The 18,635-nt window shown below is 47.7% G+C and overlaps 2 protein-coding genes across 2 annotated transcripts in view; both read left to right on the top strand.

The window, feature by feature from the left end:
• Positions 1-18,635, top strand: part of LOC308158275 (5'-3' exonuclease PLD3-like) — a gene marked incomplete at both ends in the record, with an annotated part of 402,256 nt that overhangs the window by 298,876 nt on the left and 84,745 nt on the right. The gene's annotated exons all lie outside the window — the stretch shown is intronic.
• gipr (gastric inhibitory polypeptide receptor) overlaps positions 14,714-18,635 on the top strand; it is a gene marked incomplete at its 3' end in the record, with an annotated part of 29,609 nt that continues 25,687 nt past the window's right edge. The window contains exon 1 of the mRNA XM_080530929.1: positions 14,714-14,866. The remainder of the gene's footprint in view (positions 14,867-18,635) is intronic.

The raw sequence follows: 18,635 nt of genomic DNA, 5'->3' as shown, positions 1-18,635 counted from the left end.
TATAATGTACCTGGATCATATCCTCTTACCTCAAGATGAGATAAGAGGCCTATTCATCAAGAGTGATTGGCGTGAGTTGCACACACACACACACACACACACACACACACACACACGGACGCACACACGCGCGCGCGCACACACACACACACACACACACACACACACACACACACACACACACACACACACACACACACACATAGAATAGAATAGAATAGACACCATATAAGTGACTCTTCACCCATTGCCTCAGGACTGTATCAGGACCGACAACTTGTCAGGTGTAGCCTACTGCCTCCCTGAAGGATTATACAAAGGAAGGGCGTGGGCCCCCGTGGGCTGTTCTGTTGCTAACGCTACGCTAGTTGAGTCTAGAGTGCTAAGGCTACCTGAGAGTTGGATAAACTAGCCTAACACGTATGTTTAGACCTGAAGTGTACTGTAAGAGGATGCGGGCCGTTGTGGATGTGATGGGACCCGAGGAAGCAACGGGCTGCTTATCAGAAGCCCTGGCGAGTTCAGAGGAGACTCCGCAGTAGGCCAGCCCAGACGGAGGGTGGTTGTTCCCAGGGTGACAAAATAATAATCTATGACGCGCCTATGACAAGAATTGTTATTGTGCGTCTTTCTGTTGTTGTCATGTGGAATATGTTTTTTTAATGTGTTACTGCTGCAGACCCATTTCTCTTTCTGGGCCCATTAAGTTTATTGTTGGTACTACAGTCAGGTTATGATTGATACAGTACTGTATCTTGGTTAGCCTATGCTTTTGCCTAGTCAATGGAGAAGTGGTAGTTTCTCATTTCATAAGTGGGAAAAGCACTGGACTGGCACATTCAGAAGGCATTCCTCCTTGTATTAATCACCCCACTAATTCCAATCACATGGAATGAGGCTGGGGGGAGGTTGAGCGGTGTGTGTGTGTGTGTGTGTGTGGGCGCGGGGGGGGGGGGCGGTGGGGGGCTTCCATACTATAGGCAAAAACATTGCAACAGCAACACAACCTCTCAGATTCAATGTTTCAATTGACCTGAACTCCTCTTTAAGGTGTGGGGGTTTAGGGTGTTCAATGAGATAAATACTTTCACGGCCATGGCCATGAAGACTTGGACAGATAGAAAACAAACTGCCCAAATTGCATGTCTCTAACTTACTCGGTTGAAAGGGTACAATTCTATTGTTATGTAGTAATGTACTGTACTGTACCAAGCAACGCAGCGACACACTGGGCAAAATGTGAAGTTGACTTTTTTTGGACATTCAACAAATAAATGCACACACCTACAACACATCAGACCTGCTGTTACTGTGTACATAAATGCTTCATTAGATTAAAAAAACGTGTTTATTCCAATGACCAGTGTAACCTGCCAATAATAGGATACAAAATCTAATAGTGTCAAACAAACACTTTAAAGAAGTTGACGTGAGACGCTTGACACGCCAGCTCTATATGATTTGCATGTGAACCAGTCAGGTGAAAAGAATACCATGTTTTATGTACAGGCCAGTAATTGGATACAAAATCTAATAATGTCAAACAGACACTTAAAGAAGTTGACGTGAGACGGTTGACACGCCAGCTCTATATGATTTGCATGTGAACCAGTCAGGTGAAAAGAATACCATGTAGGCCAGTAATAGCAAGTTCCTAGCTGGTTGGAGCACGTTTCTGGCTATTTGTGTTACTAAATCTTATAAGGCTTTAAGTAGTCAAAAGACTTGAATCACGCCCAACACTGTCACAGCTATTATGTAATGTCACAGATATGCTAGGCTCACTTTTTGGTGTGTGTTATTGCTAGGCTCACAAGTATTCGTCCCTTGTTTATTAATGTGTTACTACCAAGCCTTTTTAACAGCTTGGGTAACCTTCACACAGGGTAATATCATTCATAAAGGGTAATATATTAAACTTTTAAAAGGTTATTGGCACACTGTGGAAAATACGTTTTTGTTTTATTGAATCAACAATGTTGTATATTATGTGGACGTGGAACATATATAAATTGTGATGCCATGTCATACAATTGTTTAAAAGTAAAGAGAAAGGGGTGTAATTACCAACAGTAATAATATAGTTTTTGTCAGGAGGGGCTGTTCCTCTTTACCGTTGAGCCCAGCGGAATTTACTCTAAACACTTTCCAACACAATCACACCATAAACAGAAGACGACCAAAGTAATCGCCTTGTTTGCAAGTTAAGATGTACTAGGCATCAGCTATTTCACCTGCTTTATGTCCATTTCAGATGTTTGTTTCCGTTTGTGACTATTATTTACTAGTGTTTGTTTTCTTTTAACCCTGATAAATCTGTTACGGCTGGGCCGTCACACACGCCCTCCCCCGCCCCCACAGCTCGAGCACCCGCCCCCACAACTCGAGCACAGCGTGCTCTCCGCCGCAGGTGAAGCTCGTTCCCGGTGATTGGAGGGTTATCCAGCCACAGTCAAACCAACACACCTGTCTCCACTCCCAATCAACCCTCTGGCTACATCTACCCTGGACTCCCTTCATTCATCGTCAGTTCTTCCCTAAGAATGACCTGGCAAGTATCCTCTGTGATTAGTTATGAACTTTGCTCTTGTGCCTATTCTTGTGATTCGTTGATATCGTATGTACTGGCCTACCGTGGAGACTTACCCTGCTTTCCTGTTCCTCCACAGCCCATGCCAACCACTACCGCCATCCCGCCAGGTTGAAACCCCCAGCCCGCCAGGCTGAAACCTCCGGACTCATCATCTGTGTTTCCACCCACCTGCACTGTAAATAAATACCCTACGGGGCTAACACTATATTCTGCCTCCGGTGTCGTGTCCTTGAGCTCCCTCGCCCCCGTGTCATAACAGAAGAACTGACCATGCAATTGGGCTCAGACGACACGAAGGACCGGGCACCATCTCCCACCCCTGGATCCGGTCCGACGGCTATCCAGATCCTCGCTGAACACACTCACCTCCTCCAGGCGGCCGCTACAGCGTGCCAGGCCCTGAACACTCGCATGACAACCCAGGAGGCTAACCAGGAGCACCGCGCCACCCAGATGCAGCACCTCATCTCTACGACCCAAGCGCTTACAGCGCAGGTGGCCGCGCTCGCAGCCTTTGCCCCCCCCCCTGCTCTCCCTGACCCTGCCCAGCTACCGGCACCACCTACTGGACAGCCACGGGAGCCCCACCTAGCCAGCCCCCGCCCCTTCGACGGAGCCTTCGCCCAGTTCCGAGGCTTCATCCTCCAGTGCGAGTTGGTGTTCTCGCATCAGCCCAGCCAGTTCTGGTCGCCGGCAGCCCGGGTGGCGTTCATCACCAACCTCACCACCGGCGACGCCCTGAATTGGGTCCAGGCCACCCTCTGCGCCCGCCCTGACCTGTTCGGTGACTACGCTACCTTCCTCACGGAGTTCAAGAGGGTTTTCGACCACCCCACTGCAGGACAGGAGGTCGGGGCGCGACTGATGTCACTCCACCAGGGGAACCGGACCGCGGCGGCCTACTCTACCGAGTTTCGCACCCTGGCAGCCGGAAGCGGATGGAATGACAGGGCACTGCGATCTGCTTTCCGCCAGGGGCTGAGTGAGGCCATCAAGGACGAGCTCGTCCGGGACAGACCCGCCGCCCTGGACGAACTAGTGGCCCTAGCCATCGACGTTGACGAGCGCTCCCGGGAGCGTCGGAGAGAGAGAGGGCGCTACCAGACCAGCTCGCCACGCCCCCAGGACCCTATCGTCACAGCCAACCCCTCCTCCGCACGGGAGTCGACCTACACCCCATGCACTGGCGAGGAGCCGATGCAGCTTGGTCGAGCCCGCCTCACCACGGCGGAGAAGGAGAGGAGAAGGGCCCAGGGCCTGTGCCTCTACTGTGGAGAGAAGGGACACCTCCGTGACACCTGCCCGTCCCTATCAAAAGGGCAGGCTCACCCGAAGGGGGAATCCGGGTGAGCCGTGTCTCTCAATCCCCACCTACCACCAGCCCAGCCAGGTTCTCTGTCACCCTCTCCTGGCAGGGGCAGAACCTCACGGTCGAGGCCATTATTGACTCGGGAGCAGACGAGAACTTTATGGACGCCCAGCTGGCCCGCTCAGCTGCCGTTCCCCTCGTTGCCCTCGAGACCCCCCTCTCCGTCTCAGCCCTAGACGGACACAGCCTGGGGCCTCTCACCCACCGCTCTACACCCCTCTCCTTGACCGTCTCTGGGAACCATGTGGAGGAGATCCGGTTTTACATCCTCAAGACCCCCCAGTCCCCGCTCATCCTGGGACGACCGTGGCTCGAGCTCCACATTCCCCATGTCAGCTATGGTGAGGGACGTATCCTGAGCTGGAGTACCGCATGCTACGCCCGGTGCCTCCGTGCCGCCCATACCCCCACATCGCCTCTGCGACCGCCTCCGGCTCCCCCTGACCTCTCCTCCATCCCAGAGGTCTACCACGACCTCGGAGAGGCCTTCAGCAAGGAGCGTGCTCGCACCCTGCCGCCTCACCGGCCCTACGACTGTGCCGTCGAGCTCCGCCCTGGCAACAAACTTCCGGTCAGTCGCCTCTACAACCTTGCCCCCCCGGAGAAGGCAGCCATGGACACCTACATCTCCGACTGTCTGGCTGAGGGGCTCATCCGTCCATCACACTCCCCGGTGGCAGCGGGGTTTTTCTTCGTGAAGAAGAAGGATGGAACCCTCAGGCCATGCATTGACTACCGTGAGCTCAATGCCATCACCGTCCGGAACACCTATCCTCTCCCCCTCATGAGCTCCAACTTTGAGCCCCTCCTTGGGGCCACCATCTTCACTAAGCTGGACCTCCGGAACGCCTACCATCTGGTCCGGATTCGTGAGGGTGACGAGTGGAAGACGGCGTTCAAGACCCCCCGTGGCCACTATGAGTACCTTGTCATGCCCTTTGGTCTCACTAACGCCCCCTCCGTCTTTCAGGCCCTCATGAACGACGTCCTCAGGGACATGCTGGACATCTTTGTCGTCCTCTACCTGGATGACATCCTAGTATTCTCCAGGAACCCTGAGGAGCATGTCCAACATGTCCGCCTAGTCCTCCAGCGCCTACTGGAGAATCGCCTTTTCATTAAGGCTGAGAAGTGCTCTTTCCACACTCACTCTGTGGAATTCCTGGGGCTCATCGTGGAGGGTGGGTTGACTCGCCCTGACCCCAAGAAGACTCGGGCCGTCGTCGAGTGGGGCCAACCTACCACCCGGAAACAGCTGCAGTCATTCCTCGGCTTTGCCAACTTCTACCGGCGATTCATCCGGGACTTCAGCCGGGTAGCCGCCCCCCTCACTGCCCTCACCTCCCCCCTGCGCCAGTTCACGTGGACACCAGCAGCCAGCGCTGCCTTCAGTGACCTGAAGAGGCTCTTCACCTCGGCGCCGGTCCTAATCAACCCAGACCCCTCTAGGCCCTTCATTGTGGAAGTGGACGCCTCAGACACGGGCGTCGGTGGCGTGCTCTCCCAACGATCGGAGGACCAGACCGTGCACCCCTGCGCCTTCTACTCCCGCCGTTATACCTCCGCCGAGGCCAACTACGACATCGGGAACCGCGAGCTGCTGGCGGTGGTGGAGGCGTTCCACGAGTGGCGGCACTGGCTGGAGGGCGCAGAGCACCCCTTCACCGTCTGGTCGGACCACAAGAACCTAACCTACATCAAGTCGGCCAGGCGGTTGAACTCCCGTCAGGCACGCTGGGCCCTGTTCCTCGGGCGGTTTAACTTCCACCTCACGTTCCGTCCGGGCTCCCTGAACGCCAAGGCTGACTCCCTTTCTCGGCTCCATGCCGCAGAGGAGGAACCCACCACTCCTGACACCATCGTTCCATCCTCCCGGGTCGTTGGAGTGGTCACCCTGGAGATCGAGGCGGTGGTCAGAGCTGCACAGCGCACCCAGCCAGATCCCCGACCGGGGTCCCCCGGCCGTCTCTTCGTCCCGGACGCCGTCAGGACCAAGGTGATGCAGTGGGGCCACGCCAGCCGCTTCGCCTGCCATCCTGGGGCCCTACGCACACTGTCCTTCCTGCGCCGGCGGTTCTGGTGGTCCACCATGGCCGCGAACGTCAGGGAGTTCGTCTCGGCCTGCCCTACCTGCGCTCGCAGCAAGGCATCCCACCGGCCGCCTTCAGGACTGCTGCGGCCTCTACCCGTGCCCGGTCGACCGTGGTCCCACCTCGCCATGGACTTCGTGACCGGCCTTCCCCCGTCTCTAGGCAACACGGTCATCCTCACCATCGTGGACCGCTTCTCCAAGTCCGTGCGGTTGGTAGCTCTGGCAAAGCTACCGACCTCGGCGGAGACGGCGGAGCTACTCACCACCCACGTCTTCCGGCTTTACGGGCTTCCCCAGGATGTGGTTTCCGACCGTGGCCCCCAGTTCACATCCAAGGTGTGGCAGGCCTTCTGTTCTGGGATTGGGGCCACGACCAGCCTCTCCTCCGGCTACCATCCTCAGACCAATGGGCAGGCGGAGAGAGCCAACCAGAGCCTGGAGTCGGCACTCCGCTGCATGTCCTCCCTCCATCCATCCTCCTGGAGCAAGGACCTACCCTGGGTGGAGTACTCTTTGAACGCCATGGTGAATGAAGCCACCGGCCGGTCCCCCTTCGAGTGCTCCTTGGGGTACCAGCCACCCCTGCTTTCTACCCAGGAGGGCGAAGCGTCGGTACCATCAGTCCAGGCACACCTCCTTCGCTGTCGTCGGGTCTGGACCTCCGTACGCTCGGCCTTGCTTCGGGCCACCGCCCGAACTACCCGAAGCGCCAACCGTCGTCGCACTCCAGCTCCGGTGTACCAGGTGGGCCAGAGGGTCTGGCTCTCCACGGCGGATCTCCCCCTCAATGTCCCCTCCCGGAAGTTGGCGTCGAGGTACATCGGCCCCTACGCCATCGACCGGGTCATCAACCCCGCTGCCATCCGGCTGGTCCTCCCTCACTCCCTCCGTCGGATCCACCCGGTGTTCCACGTCTCCCGGGTTAAGCCCCATGTCGCCAGCGACCTGATGCCACCAGCCCCTGCACCGCCCCCTCCTCAGTTGGTGGATGGCCACCCCCAGTGGGCGGTAAGGAGGCTCCTCAGGGCTCGTCGCTGTGGCCGGGGTTTCCAGTACCTGGTGGACTGGGAGGGATATGGCCCAGAGGAACGGAGCTGGATTCCCCGGTCCCAGATCATGTCCCCAGTCCTCCTCAGGGACTTCTATCGGGCCCACCCGGAGGCTCCGGGCCGGTCGCCAGGAGGCTCCCCCTCGGGGGGGGGTCCTGTTACGGCTGGGCCGTCACACACGCCCTCCCCCGCCCCCACAGCTCGAGCACCCGCCCCCACAACTCGAGCACAGCGTGCTCTCCGCCGCAGGTGAAGCTCGTTCCCGGTGATTGGAGGGTTATCCAGCCACAGTCAAACCAACACACCTGTCTCCACTCCCAATCAACCCTCTGGCTACATCTACCCTGGACTCCCTTCATTCATCGTCAGTTCTTCCCTAAGAATGACCTGGCAAGTATCCTCTGTGATTAGTTATGAACTTTGCTCTTGTGCCTATTCTTGTGATTCGTTGATATCGTATGTACTGGCCTACCGTGGAGACTTACCCTGCTTTCCTGTTCCTCCACAGCCCATGCCAACCACTACCGCCATCCCGCCAGGTTGAAACCCCCAGCCCGCCAGGCTGAAACCTCCGGACTCATCATCTGTGTTTCCACCCACCTGCACTGTAAATAAATACCCTACGGGGCTAACACTATATTCTGCCTCCGGTGTCGTGTCCTTGAGCTCCCTCGCCCCCGTGTCATAACAAAATCATGTCCTTCAGATGGGTGACATGTGAAATGTAAAGCATTCTTGACTTTACAAACAGAGGTAAATCTCCAGGACGTGACCCTACGGCTCTCGGAATGTACCCTGGTACGCTAGGCTACATGTTTCTACCCAGGACCAACCTAGTGTTGTGGTAGGTACATGTTTCTACCCAGGACCAACCTAGTGTTGTGGTAGGTACATGTTTCTACCCAGGACCAACCTAGTGTTGTGGTAGGTACATGTTTCTACTCAGGACCAACCTAGTGTTGTGGTAGGTACATGTTTCTACTCAGGACCAACCTAGTGTTGTGGTAGGTACATGTTTCTACCCAGGACCAACCTAGTGTTGTGGTAGGTACATGTTTCTACTCAGGACCAACCTAGTGTTGTGGTAGGTACATGTTTCTACCCAGGACCAACCTAGTGTTGTGGTAGGTACATGTTTCTACTCAGGACCAACCTAGTGTTGTGGTTTTTACAAATCCAACCTGTCATTGGTTATATCAGCACCCTGCAGTGATGTGTGAGATGTGATATGTAGATCAGCCATGTGTCTATGAACTTCATCCGTGTTTCTGAGGACACACATGAGAGTTGACACACATTCAGTGATTCAGAAACTGTACAGCCAACTTAGTTTGTCAGTCATCAGGATGACTGTGATCCTGTGTGTCACAGGGTGTGTGTGTGTCACAGGATGTCAGTGATCAGGATGATCATCAGGATGGATCAATTCTCCAAGCTTTTTTCTTCCTCCTATGAGGCCTGAAGGGCAGGCATTATTGGAAACGTGCACTGCAGCTCAGCTTCATTTCTTTTACTGCATCGTTGCCTCTATTTACATTTTTAAAACGTGTTTACCCTTCTCATTGGCCTAGGTTAAGATAAGGCTTTCCTACCAGGGAGTGATGCAGTTCTCTTACCTCCACTGTTAAAAAGCATTACATTTTTGTAATGTTGTTGTAGTTGTTTTGATTGGATAGGAATGTACAGTGAACTCTATTACACCTTTCATAGGTTTTCCAAATAGGCTACAGTAAAAAAAAAAAGGAGGTTTAGCTATGCACTGTTTGTTTGATGTCTGGATTTAGGACTCAATGTTGATCACAGTTTGAGTGTAAAGGCAAAATTATTATTTTATTATCATTATTACTATTATGGTTGTTGCGTATTCTGTTCTTGGTAGACATGCCCACAGTTGTTCTAATTTCCCCCCCCCACTGACTTTGAATGGAAGAATAGCAATCCTCTTGTCTCCAGATGAATATTTACATAGTATATGTACTAAGGCTAATGACTAAATATGTAGTAAGTGAATCATCTGTCCACTAGTCACAGAAGGAAAAGTACTCTATGCTCAGGCCATTGGCAGTCGTCCTGCTAGATCGGATTTTTTGAGTGTGTCTCATTGACCTTTTACAATAGAGGGTTGTGCATAGTTTGATGTAGTCAAGGTTTAATCCAAGGAGTGTCAATTTCACCTGCCTGTAAAGTCTCAACCCTAAATACTACTCTCTCTCTTCTTGGTGTGTGTCATCTTAGTTATATCTATGATATATTATTTAAAAAACGCACACAAAAACAGAACTTTAGCTCTATCAAAAACCTTCAATCCAGCCAGAGAGCTATTGTGAATAGAAGACAAAAAAATGCTCTCTTAAGCCTAGCTGCTATACTTGTCACGCCCTCCACTTCCAGTTAACCTGTAGTCTCTCTCTCTCTCTCTCTCTCTCTCTCTCTCTCTCTCTCTCTCTCTCTCTCTCTCTCTCTCTCTCTCTCTCTCTCTCTCTCTCTCTCTCTCTCTCTCTCTCTCTCTCTCTCTCTCTCTCTGTCTCCCTGATTACTACAGGAGTGGAGTCAGGTATGCGGGAGTCATGTTTCCAGGTTGCTATCATTAGCCCTGCCATAAATATCCGGTCCAGTCTTCACTACTCTGCCAGATCGTAGCTTAAGTTTCACTGTTACGCCACGCTTCCAGCCTTTACTAAATGCTGTTCTGTCAGCCTGCTCGGTCTACTAATTCCTGTGCACTAATTCTAGTACTCCGCACCGTACTACGCTGACCTCAGCCTTCTGTCTTCCTGCTTGCCTGCCTGCCCTGTCTATCTGCCCCCACCTGCCCTGTCTATCTGCCCCCACCTGCCCTGTCTATCTGCCCCCACCTGCCCTGTCTATCTGCCCTTCCTGCCTGCCTGCCTGCCTGCCTGCCTGCCTGCCTGCCCTGCCATCGGACCTCTGCTCAGCCCCTCTCTGCCTTGGTCCCCCTCATCTGCTCCTTAACTCATCCCTTGTTCCTACATAAATACACCCATTCTTTGGGTTTACCATCATCATCTGCCTACTTCTGCATTTGGGTTTACTAGCCTGACCGTTACAAAAGGTTAGATTAAAAAATCCACCCAGAGAGCTACTGTACAGGCTATCATAAATAAGCACTACAACGAATTGCTGTCCTTATACCAAAGGAACAGTGAGTGACTGTATGTTGGTAAGGTTATTGCCACCATCTGTTATGTGTCAGAAGGGTTGAGCTGTACTTGAACACATGAACGCTTCCACCTAATTCCCTTGAATGGATCAGAATATAGTATCCATGTTGAGGCATGTTAGATTTATTGAGCTCAATCTAATTTCAAACAAGACAGGAATGGGAGCAACTGCGACCATAGAGCCCAAATGCTCCGCGTTTTAAGTGAACGAACACTTAAACGACATGTTCTATGTTTGATGTTTTATGGGTGAACAGGGGGCAATTACTCTAACCCTCCCCATGACTATTAAACGTGATTATCTCTGAACTTCATTTGGGGACTCCCCTGAGAGGAAAACATTACAAAACCTTGAATACAGTAATCATAATAAATAGTCATACTACTGGAATTGTGCAACAGCAGCAAATTAGCTTGGTTTAACGACTTTCAAGATTATGTGAGGCATGATGAGTAAGCAAGTATCATGTAACATAATAGGGTGACATAATAGGTCTGCTTTACATAACTTATGAAACCTAAATCGAAAGGTTTCATGATGACTATGAAGCCTGTATCAGATATAATTGGACAATAGTGAAATAATCTGCCTTTGGGTCGCACATAGCAACTGTTACTAAACAACATAACCCAGATCAAGACACACCTAGGTCAAGAAACCATAGAACTAGAATATAGTGTAAATATTGGCAATGGGGCTGCACCTAGCATTTCTAATGTATTGCTAAATGTCGATTAGGTATACACCTCTAGCTACAGTAGCTCTGTCAGTTTTTCTGTGTTTAAAATAAACTTCTGTGCTCAAGATGTCTGATGTCAGAATGATATTGCACATCCAGCCCCTCTGTGAGAGCATCATCTCTCTGTATGTGAAATTGTGATTTAAATTGCATTATAATTCATATTTAAATTGCATCATACTTTAAATGTTGTTCAGACATGTGCCTTTAGTCCCGATGTTGCCTACACATTCTCACTCTGTTTTAAGATTGAATAAATATGTATGGTAAATCTGTATGTTATAATCTGTATGTTATAATCTGTATGGTATATTCTGCCTGTTCAGGGTTGCTTTCTCTGGCACAGCAATCACTAATCAATCAACTTGCTACAGTATGTGTCATAGATTTGCCAAGGGAATGCAATGTCATTCCTTAGGTACCGGTACTCTTTTTTGGTTTAAAGTGACTTACTAGACTTTCATGATTTGGTTCCCCATTAAACAATTTCTGTCTACTCTGATATATGCTGTAACTATGCTATTTGTATTCTGCAGATATCGACAACACAGTAAGTTATGGACCACTGTTTAAAAAACGAGTGATATTTATGCGATATCTAAACTATTCTGTGGAATGTACTGATTTTTAGGCATTTCCTGACAGGAATCGAAGCTTTTTATAAAGCACTTTTCATACATTCTGCCTGGGTTCCTAATCGACGTCCGTTTGAAGAAAGTGCAGCTTAATGCAGCGTTTCTGATAAGTGATAACCTCACCCTTTTTCCTGATACCATTACCTCAACACAGGCACCAGAACATTAGTAGGGTTGATGTATTGATCTAGCATTATCAATATGTTTTGGGTTTTGGCCAAATTCAACAACATAAAAATAGATATTAGCCAATACATTCATAATCCTTCCAGAGTCCCCTATGGGTTCCAGGCCAGGGTAATGGACCCAGCTGGTTCTGTAGCATATTTTGGAGACAGGATACATGTGCTTGTGTGTGTGGGAACCAAATGGTACTGTTTACATTGCTGATACAGTGCCAGTGCAGTTTTAGAGTTGCAAAGGGTCGAAAACTTTCTGGTACATTTCTGACTTTTTCCTGAATGTTTCCATGGTAAGTTAAGCCTGGGAATTTGAGGAATGTTGCTTAAATGCATCAAAGAAGTATTTCTTTTGTCATGCAATCAACTTCAATCAGTCAATTGTTGGAATTTTTTATTTTTGCTCTAGGCACAGGGTCAGCCATATTAGTCCCATGGAGCAATTAGGGCTTAAGTGCCTTGCTCAAGGGCACATGCAGCTCCCTCCTGAGGCGGGGATCGAACCAGCGACCTTCCGATGGCCGGCCTCTCTAACCTCTAGCACCTCCGCCGCCCCCAGTGCCATGTTCCTCTGAATCGTGTTTGAGATGCTTTCAGACGAGTCATCAGACAAAGAAATCTCAGCCAAGAAATCTCTTTCATAATCAGCCTCTCTAACCTCTAGGCTATCACCACCCCCATACAGTAGACATACAGTATATCATATAAGACATGGTGACTGAGTGAACTCATGAACTCCATTCATTTAAACAGTGTGTTTATTGTATATGTTTCTTAGAACTATTAAATTGTTTGTTTTGTATTAATAACTATTGTCATTCTCCCTATTTGCCTCAATGTAATATTGTGTCATAACGGTTCTGCTAAAACAGCGTGACATACTCACAACCAGATTGTCACACAGAGTTCCCTTTAATGTTAATGTTCATGTGCATAGTGACGACACATTAAATCCATCTTTCTGTTTAATGACGACTAATAGGTACGTGCTCAGTGTGGTTTGTGCTAATGAAACCAAGCTCTGTCTTTCATTCATCACCACAAGACAAACCCACCAAAAACAACAGTGGGGTGAGCGGTGTGGGTCCTTCCTCTCCCAAACCCCAATCAGCGACTGAACAACCCAGTGGTGCTGGAACAAGCAGCTGCCATCAATCACTCCACAAAACCCCCACTACAAAAACAACCCAGAAGAGAGCATAATCTCATCAAATAATCTCAGTTCTGATGTATTTTTGTTTTGTGTTATTTAACCTTTATTTTAACAGGAAGTAACCCAATGAGACAAGAGTCTCTTTTTCAAGGGAACAATGCAATACAAATGACACATACAATACAAACAGGGAAACCACAACAAAACCAACAAAAACAAACACACACGATACAATTTCATACAAAACATGAACACTCTTCTGTTACGAAAATGTGTCCGTTAGAGATAATGGGGTTCACTGGACACACACAATCAATTCTCACGAGGTTCGGTTCATCTCTCAACAGTGGTCACGGTTAAAGTCTTGTTTATTTGTCATTACATTGAATACAGAGTATACAATGCAACAAAATGCCTGAGGCAGAATTTAATGGGAAAGTGTGTCCAAAACGTTTGACTGGTACTGCATATAGTATATCGATACTGGTACCGCAACATCAACCGTAATAACATTAAATACAATACAAAATAACATCTACAGAATGTTTGTAGCAGCAGTAGAGGGAGTAAAGTGTAGAGTGCAGAGTGCAAGGTCAGTGGAGTGCTATATGTCACTGAGCTGTTGGGGGGGGTTGGCGGTATAGGTTGGAGCTTCACACAACAGAACATACCTCATCAATATTCTCAGGTTTCTCTGTTTTGGTCCATAAAGTGAGGCTGGAGTCTGAGGAGGGGGTGACATGCCCTTGGCACCGTGCTCTTTGTCTCTGACCCTCATTCAGTTTGTTTCTGGGATGCAAAGTCTTGTGTGGGTGGTCATTAGGCCGTGGTTATCCACTGTGTGCAAAGAGTAAACAACGACAGTGCCTTTGTGTGACCATGGTGAAGTTTATACGACAACAAACATTTAAACAATGGGCAGCTAAACAAACTTTGCCGTCCTTGCACAAATGTTAACAGTTCAAAGTCATTAAATCTACAATATATTACTGTGCCTCATTAAATGTTATTACTATTCCAGTAGTATCTCTACTTAGTATTTGATTGACTGTACTTGATGTACTTTTTCTCAATGGGAACCAGATTTTTTGTCAACAAAGCACATTTTGATTGTGTGTACTTGACCAGTGACCAGGGTCCAACGTCCTCTGTGAACCAAATGGCCTGTAGTGGAAGGGGACATTTAGATTCCAACAGTTTGAATAAAGCAGCAGCATCTCTGGTCGTTTTTTTGTCAAAATGCCTTTATATCGACTGATATCTCTGGTCACTTGATTGACAGACTTTAGCAAGGCTACACAACCTTTCGAAATGTTCCCCTTTAGTTTGCCCAGAGGCATGAATTAAAATACAGGAACTGATCTACACAGTTTACTGGTAAAGTGAAAGAAAAATGCAGAACAAAAAAGTGACCAAAAAAATCATTTATTTAGATTCCAGTCTCTGGAACCACAAATCGTGAGCATTTTTGAAAGGGTGTGTAGACTTTCTATAGGCACTGTCTGTATACGATCAAAGTGCCCACTTAAGAGTAGATACCTCATTGTACCTTTAAGAGATATGCGTAAGATGCGCGCGACAAATGGTTTTCAGTCGCCTATGTGCCTTGGAGAGCGCAGTCGAGAGAGACCGAGCGGAGTTGACCGCACATGATCGGAGGCCAGTTACCAACTCACAGCTTTTCTGCTTCTAATCAAGGCTAGTTCAGAGGTACGGGACAGTACGGGGGCAGGTGCCTGTCTCCGGAATCCTTCACAAAGCTGTACTTCTGAAGAACACGGACTGCATTTGGTGTCCAAGGACCATTTCACTTACGCACGGGATTGTATAACAATGAACCTGACCTTCTTTGAGGAAATATGACTCCCCGAACGGTATGATCTATATTCTGTATTGCAATGTCAAATTGTGTTTTATGTTGGTTGATATTCTTTATGAGAGCCATGCATTAATAAGGCAATTTGTCTAAAGAGTGAACTTTTATGAATTTATGTGCAAACTGTATTCTGTATTTACAGTTGTAAAAATGTGAGACGAGTTTAGTTTGTGACGTGTAAGAAACTTAAGTATAAATGATAGGTGTGCATCATTTATTAATAGTAGCTTGGTAGCTTGGGAGCTCTAAGCTAAGTATCACTGCTTCATGCAATCTTAGGGCTACACAGAAAGCAGACCTGAATCGATTTAGTAAATAAGGCTTAAAATGAAAATAATCTATTATTATTTTTAGTAGTAGTAGTTAATAATAACTATTAATTATTAATAATTATTAATAATAATATTAACATTGTTATTGTTATTTTTAATATAATCGCGCTAACAATCTACTTACAACATTGTACTTTATTTGTTTAATCGGAATCTTTTCGGGATGTTTGCTATGCATTATGAACTGACCTTAGTTGAATCCAACAACGCGTATGAAATCGAGTTATCACAATGGATTCAGTGTTTTGGTGTTAACATGACAGCTGAAAGGCACAATCGTTTACAGTGTATGGATGTATTAGTCATAGTCGCAAATCTTCAATTCATGGTTCTGTGTTCTTGTCGCACTTGGCTGATCTACCCTGTAGTCTATTGTACAACATCACTGTGGTACATTTGTCACACCGCAAGCACACTTAGGTGAGAGGGAGAGAGAGAGAGGGAGAGAGAGAGAGAGAGAGAGAGGGGGGGGGGGCTGGGGAGAGAGAGATAGTGATAGAGAGAGAGAGATGGAGAGAGGGGGGGGGCTGGGGAGAGAGAGATAGAGATAGAGAGAGGGAGAGAGAGAGAGAGAGGGGGGGGGCTGGGGAGAGAGAGATAGAGATAGAGAGAGGGAGAGAGAGAGAGAGAGGGGGGGGGCTGGGGAGAGAGAGAGAGAGAGAGAGAGAGAGAGAGAGAGAGAGAGAGAGAGAGAGAAAGAGAGATGGAGAGAGAGAGAGCGATGATCCTGGGGACCAGCTGCAGTACCAGCTATGTTATGTAAAGTGAGAGCTGTGTCTGGGTTAATTGGGCTGGCACCTAATAGCCGTGTGTGGCCACTCAGTCTGGGACAGTTGTGCTGCGTGTCTGTCAGTGTCCTGACCCCTAAACCCCAACAAGCGAGGCCTGTAAGATCAAGATTATCACATTTCTTGATGGCAACGTGTTACAGTAATGAGTGTTAGGGGAGGCTGGGTGTGTTTGATACCATTCCTCATTCCATTGCATGCATTACAGTGTGCCTGTCCTCTGATATCTATACCTCCACCAGTCCCCCACTAGAGCAACAATGTCAATGTTTAGATTCCTAGGGATGCCTGTGTGACAGACTGTCTTTCCTTTGAAGCTTGTCTATGCTTTTCGAATGAGTCCATTTCCATTGGCTTCACATTTTTCACTATTATTCCTGTGTAGTAAAAGTATAGTTACTCCAACAAGGGTAATGTATTGACCAAGGGAGGCTGGTGGAGGTAGACATCTTTTTCCACTGGTGTTGGCATGCTGTTACACAGTAGATTGGTAAGGTAATTAATCTGTAATGGGGACAGGGTGGAGTATCAGTGACTTCTCACTTGGTTAAAGAGAATACGGTTGTTCATTTATGCTGAACTGAGAAGGACAGGAAGACAATAAGTGTAAATGAGATCCACAACAGCACACTTGTGTTGAGTTTGGGCTCCAAATCTAGACGTTTCAAGTTATTTTAGACCACTTGTGAACGTTTTTGAAATTGTTTTGGAACGATAACTATAATAAAACGATGAATTATTATTCAGTGGATAGATCCATATATATTTAATAATGAGTGGTATTATTATAATACATTATTTCCATTGTATGTGACTATAACTATCAAGGAGCATGCTCAATGCAATATTTTATAATTATTTTGAAGTTAATGTGAGATTCTGTCCTTGACTATGATAATTCACTGATCTTCTTTAATGAAGTATTTTCTTGTGATTTTGTAGGTGAGGAAAAACTGTCATGGAAATTCACATGGGAATTTTCCTTTTAATCTTTTAAGTCAACTCAAAGATGTGTGTTTGTGGATGGTTAGTCACTGAATTGACTTACTGACTGGTTATGAGGAAGTAGATTCTCAGAAGGATATGTTGATGCTTGGAAACACTCTTTCAGCATCAGTGGTATGTGTCATAGATGTGTCATACTCCTTAATACTTCCTTTTACATGTAATTGTCTCCAAACACAATGGGTGCTTGTGATTAAATGTACTGTAGCTCAGCAACAGTAGCTCAGCAACCAATGAAAATATAATTGTTCCCACCGACATTTTTTTTTTACTAGTAAGCCTTTTAATAAGTAGGTACTCCCGATGAGGAGAGTGTATCATCTCATCCTGGCAGAGGGAACTCCTGATGAGGAGTGTATCAATATATCATTAAGAGTGTTTGGATACTTCAGAGAGAAGAGTGTGTTGTTCCAATTCTGCACATGAAGTGATTCGAAACACCACGTGCATTATCAAACACCAAGAGTTTTGAATCTCTTCAAGGTGCTTCCCAACTTTTGATTTATTGGTGTAGCAAAGCAAATGTTTTGAATTGGTGGCAATTCATTGAATTGGTGGCAGCTCAGTTGCTACCAGTTTTTGGGTTTCGCAAGACTTTCTTTTAACAGTATATACTGTATAGAATTATTTTAAATGGCCAAAAATCAATCGTACAAATCCCAGATTGCCTCTCTAAAGAAACCTATGGGGCCCTATTATGCACTTCATCAATAAGACGAGGCGGTAGATCTAAACTTAAGACGTGGAGGCGTGGTCAAGGCCACTTTGCTATTATGCGTGCTGTAGTGGGCGCCTAAAACCCGGCGCTAAGCAAAGAAATTAGTCATGGGTGTGTTTTGGGCGTCTTCTCAATCAACCCAATCAGCGTGCCAGGTGCCATTCCCTTTAAGAACCGGCTGCGTTGAGTCATTAGCGCTATGCTATTATGGAAGTCCTGAGAAGGAGGTCAGCGCGCTTTTCTGCCTCTCCCTTCTGAAATAAAGCATTTATACTGTGACCGTAATTGACGTCTTGCCGTGGAGCCACGTGCGTGTTCATGTGTGCCCACATGCATGCGCAAACCGCGGAGGCGCGCTCGTGTTTCAAAACGTGCATGAAGTCTAAACTTAAGAACTTTTCAAACCACTTCTTAGGGATAGGAGCAAAGTCAGATCGCATAATAGCAGGGGCGCCTAGTGCACTTCATTAACATATGAACACTCCCACAATGAGCAATATATGCACGGGAGTTTTACGTCTTATGTGTGGGCGCCTATCGACACCTGCATAATAGCAGTAGCGCGTATGAAGCGCATAATAAGGGTGGGGGTAGGTCTTAACCTGGCGGTGCGTCTTAATTAACACTTAAGACGGCAAGTTAAGAAGTGCATAATAGGGCCCTTAACCTCATAGGAGCCAACGGACCCCCATGGGCATCCGAAGTGATATAAAGAGTTTACCTCGATCAATTCTCTTCATCGATATCACAACTTTGCATGCTATACGATGCCATAATTTTTTTCCAGAGACGGTAAACACGGCCTAAGTCACATCCAGTTTTCTCCAACTGGAGAATGTGTCATGTCCGGTTTCAACGCCAAATTTCCATACCATTGGTCGGCCAACTCAAAAAAAATCCCCCCCCCCCCCGCAAAAAATACAA

This window comes from Nansenia antarctica (genome assembly GCF_963989245.1).
Source record: "Nansenia antarctica genome assembly, chromosome: 5".
Taxonomy (NCBI): domain Eukaryota; kingdom Metazoa; phylum Chordata; class Actinopteri; order Argentiniformes; family Microstomatidae; genus Nansenia; species Nansenia antarctica.
This window is presented reverse-complemented; position numbering and strand designations above follow the sequence as displayed.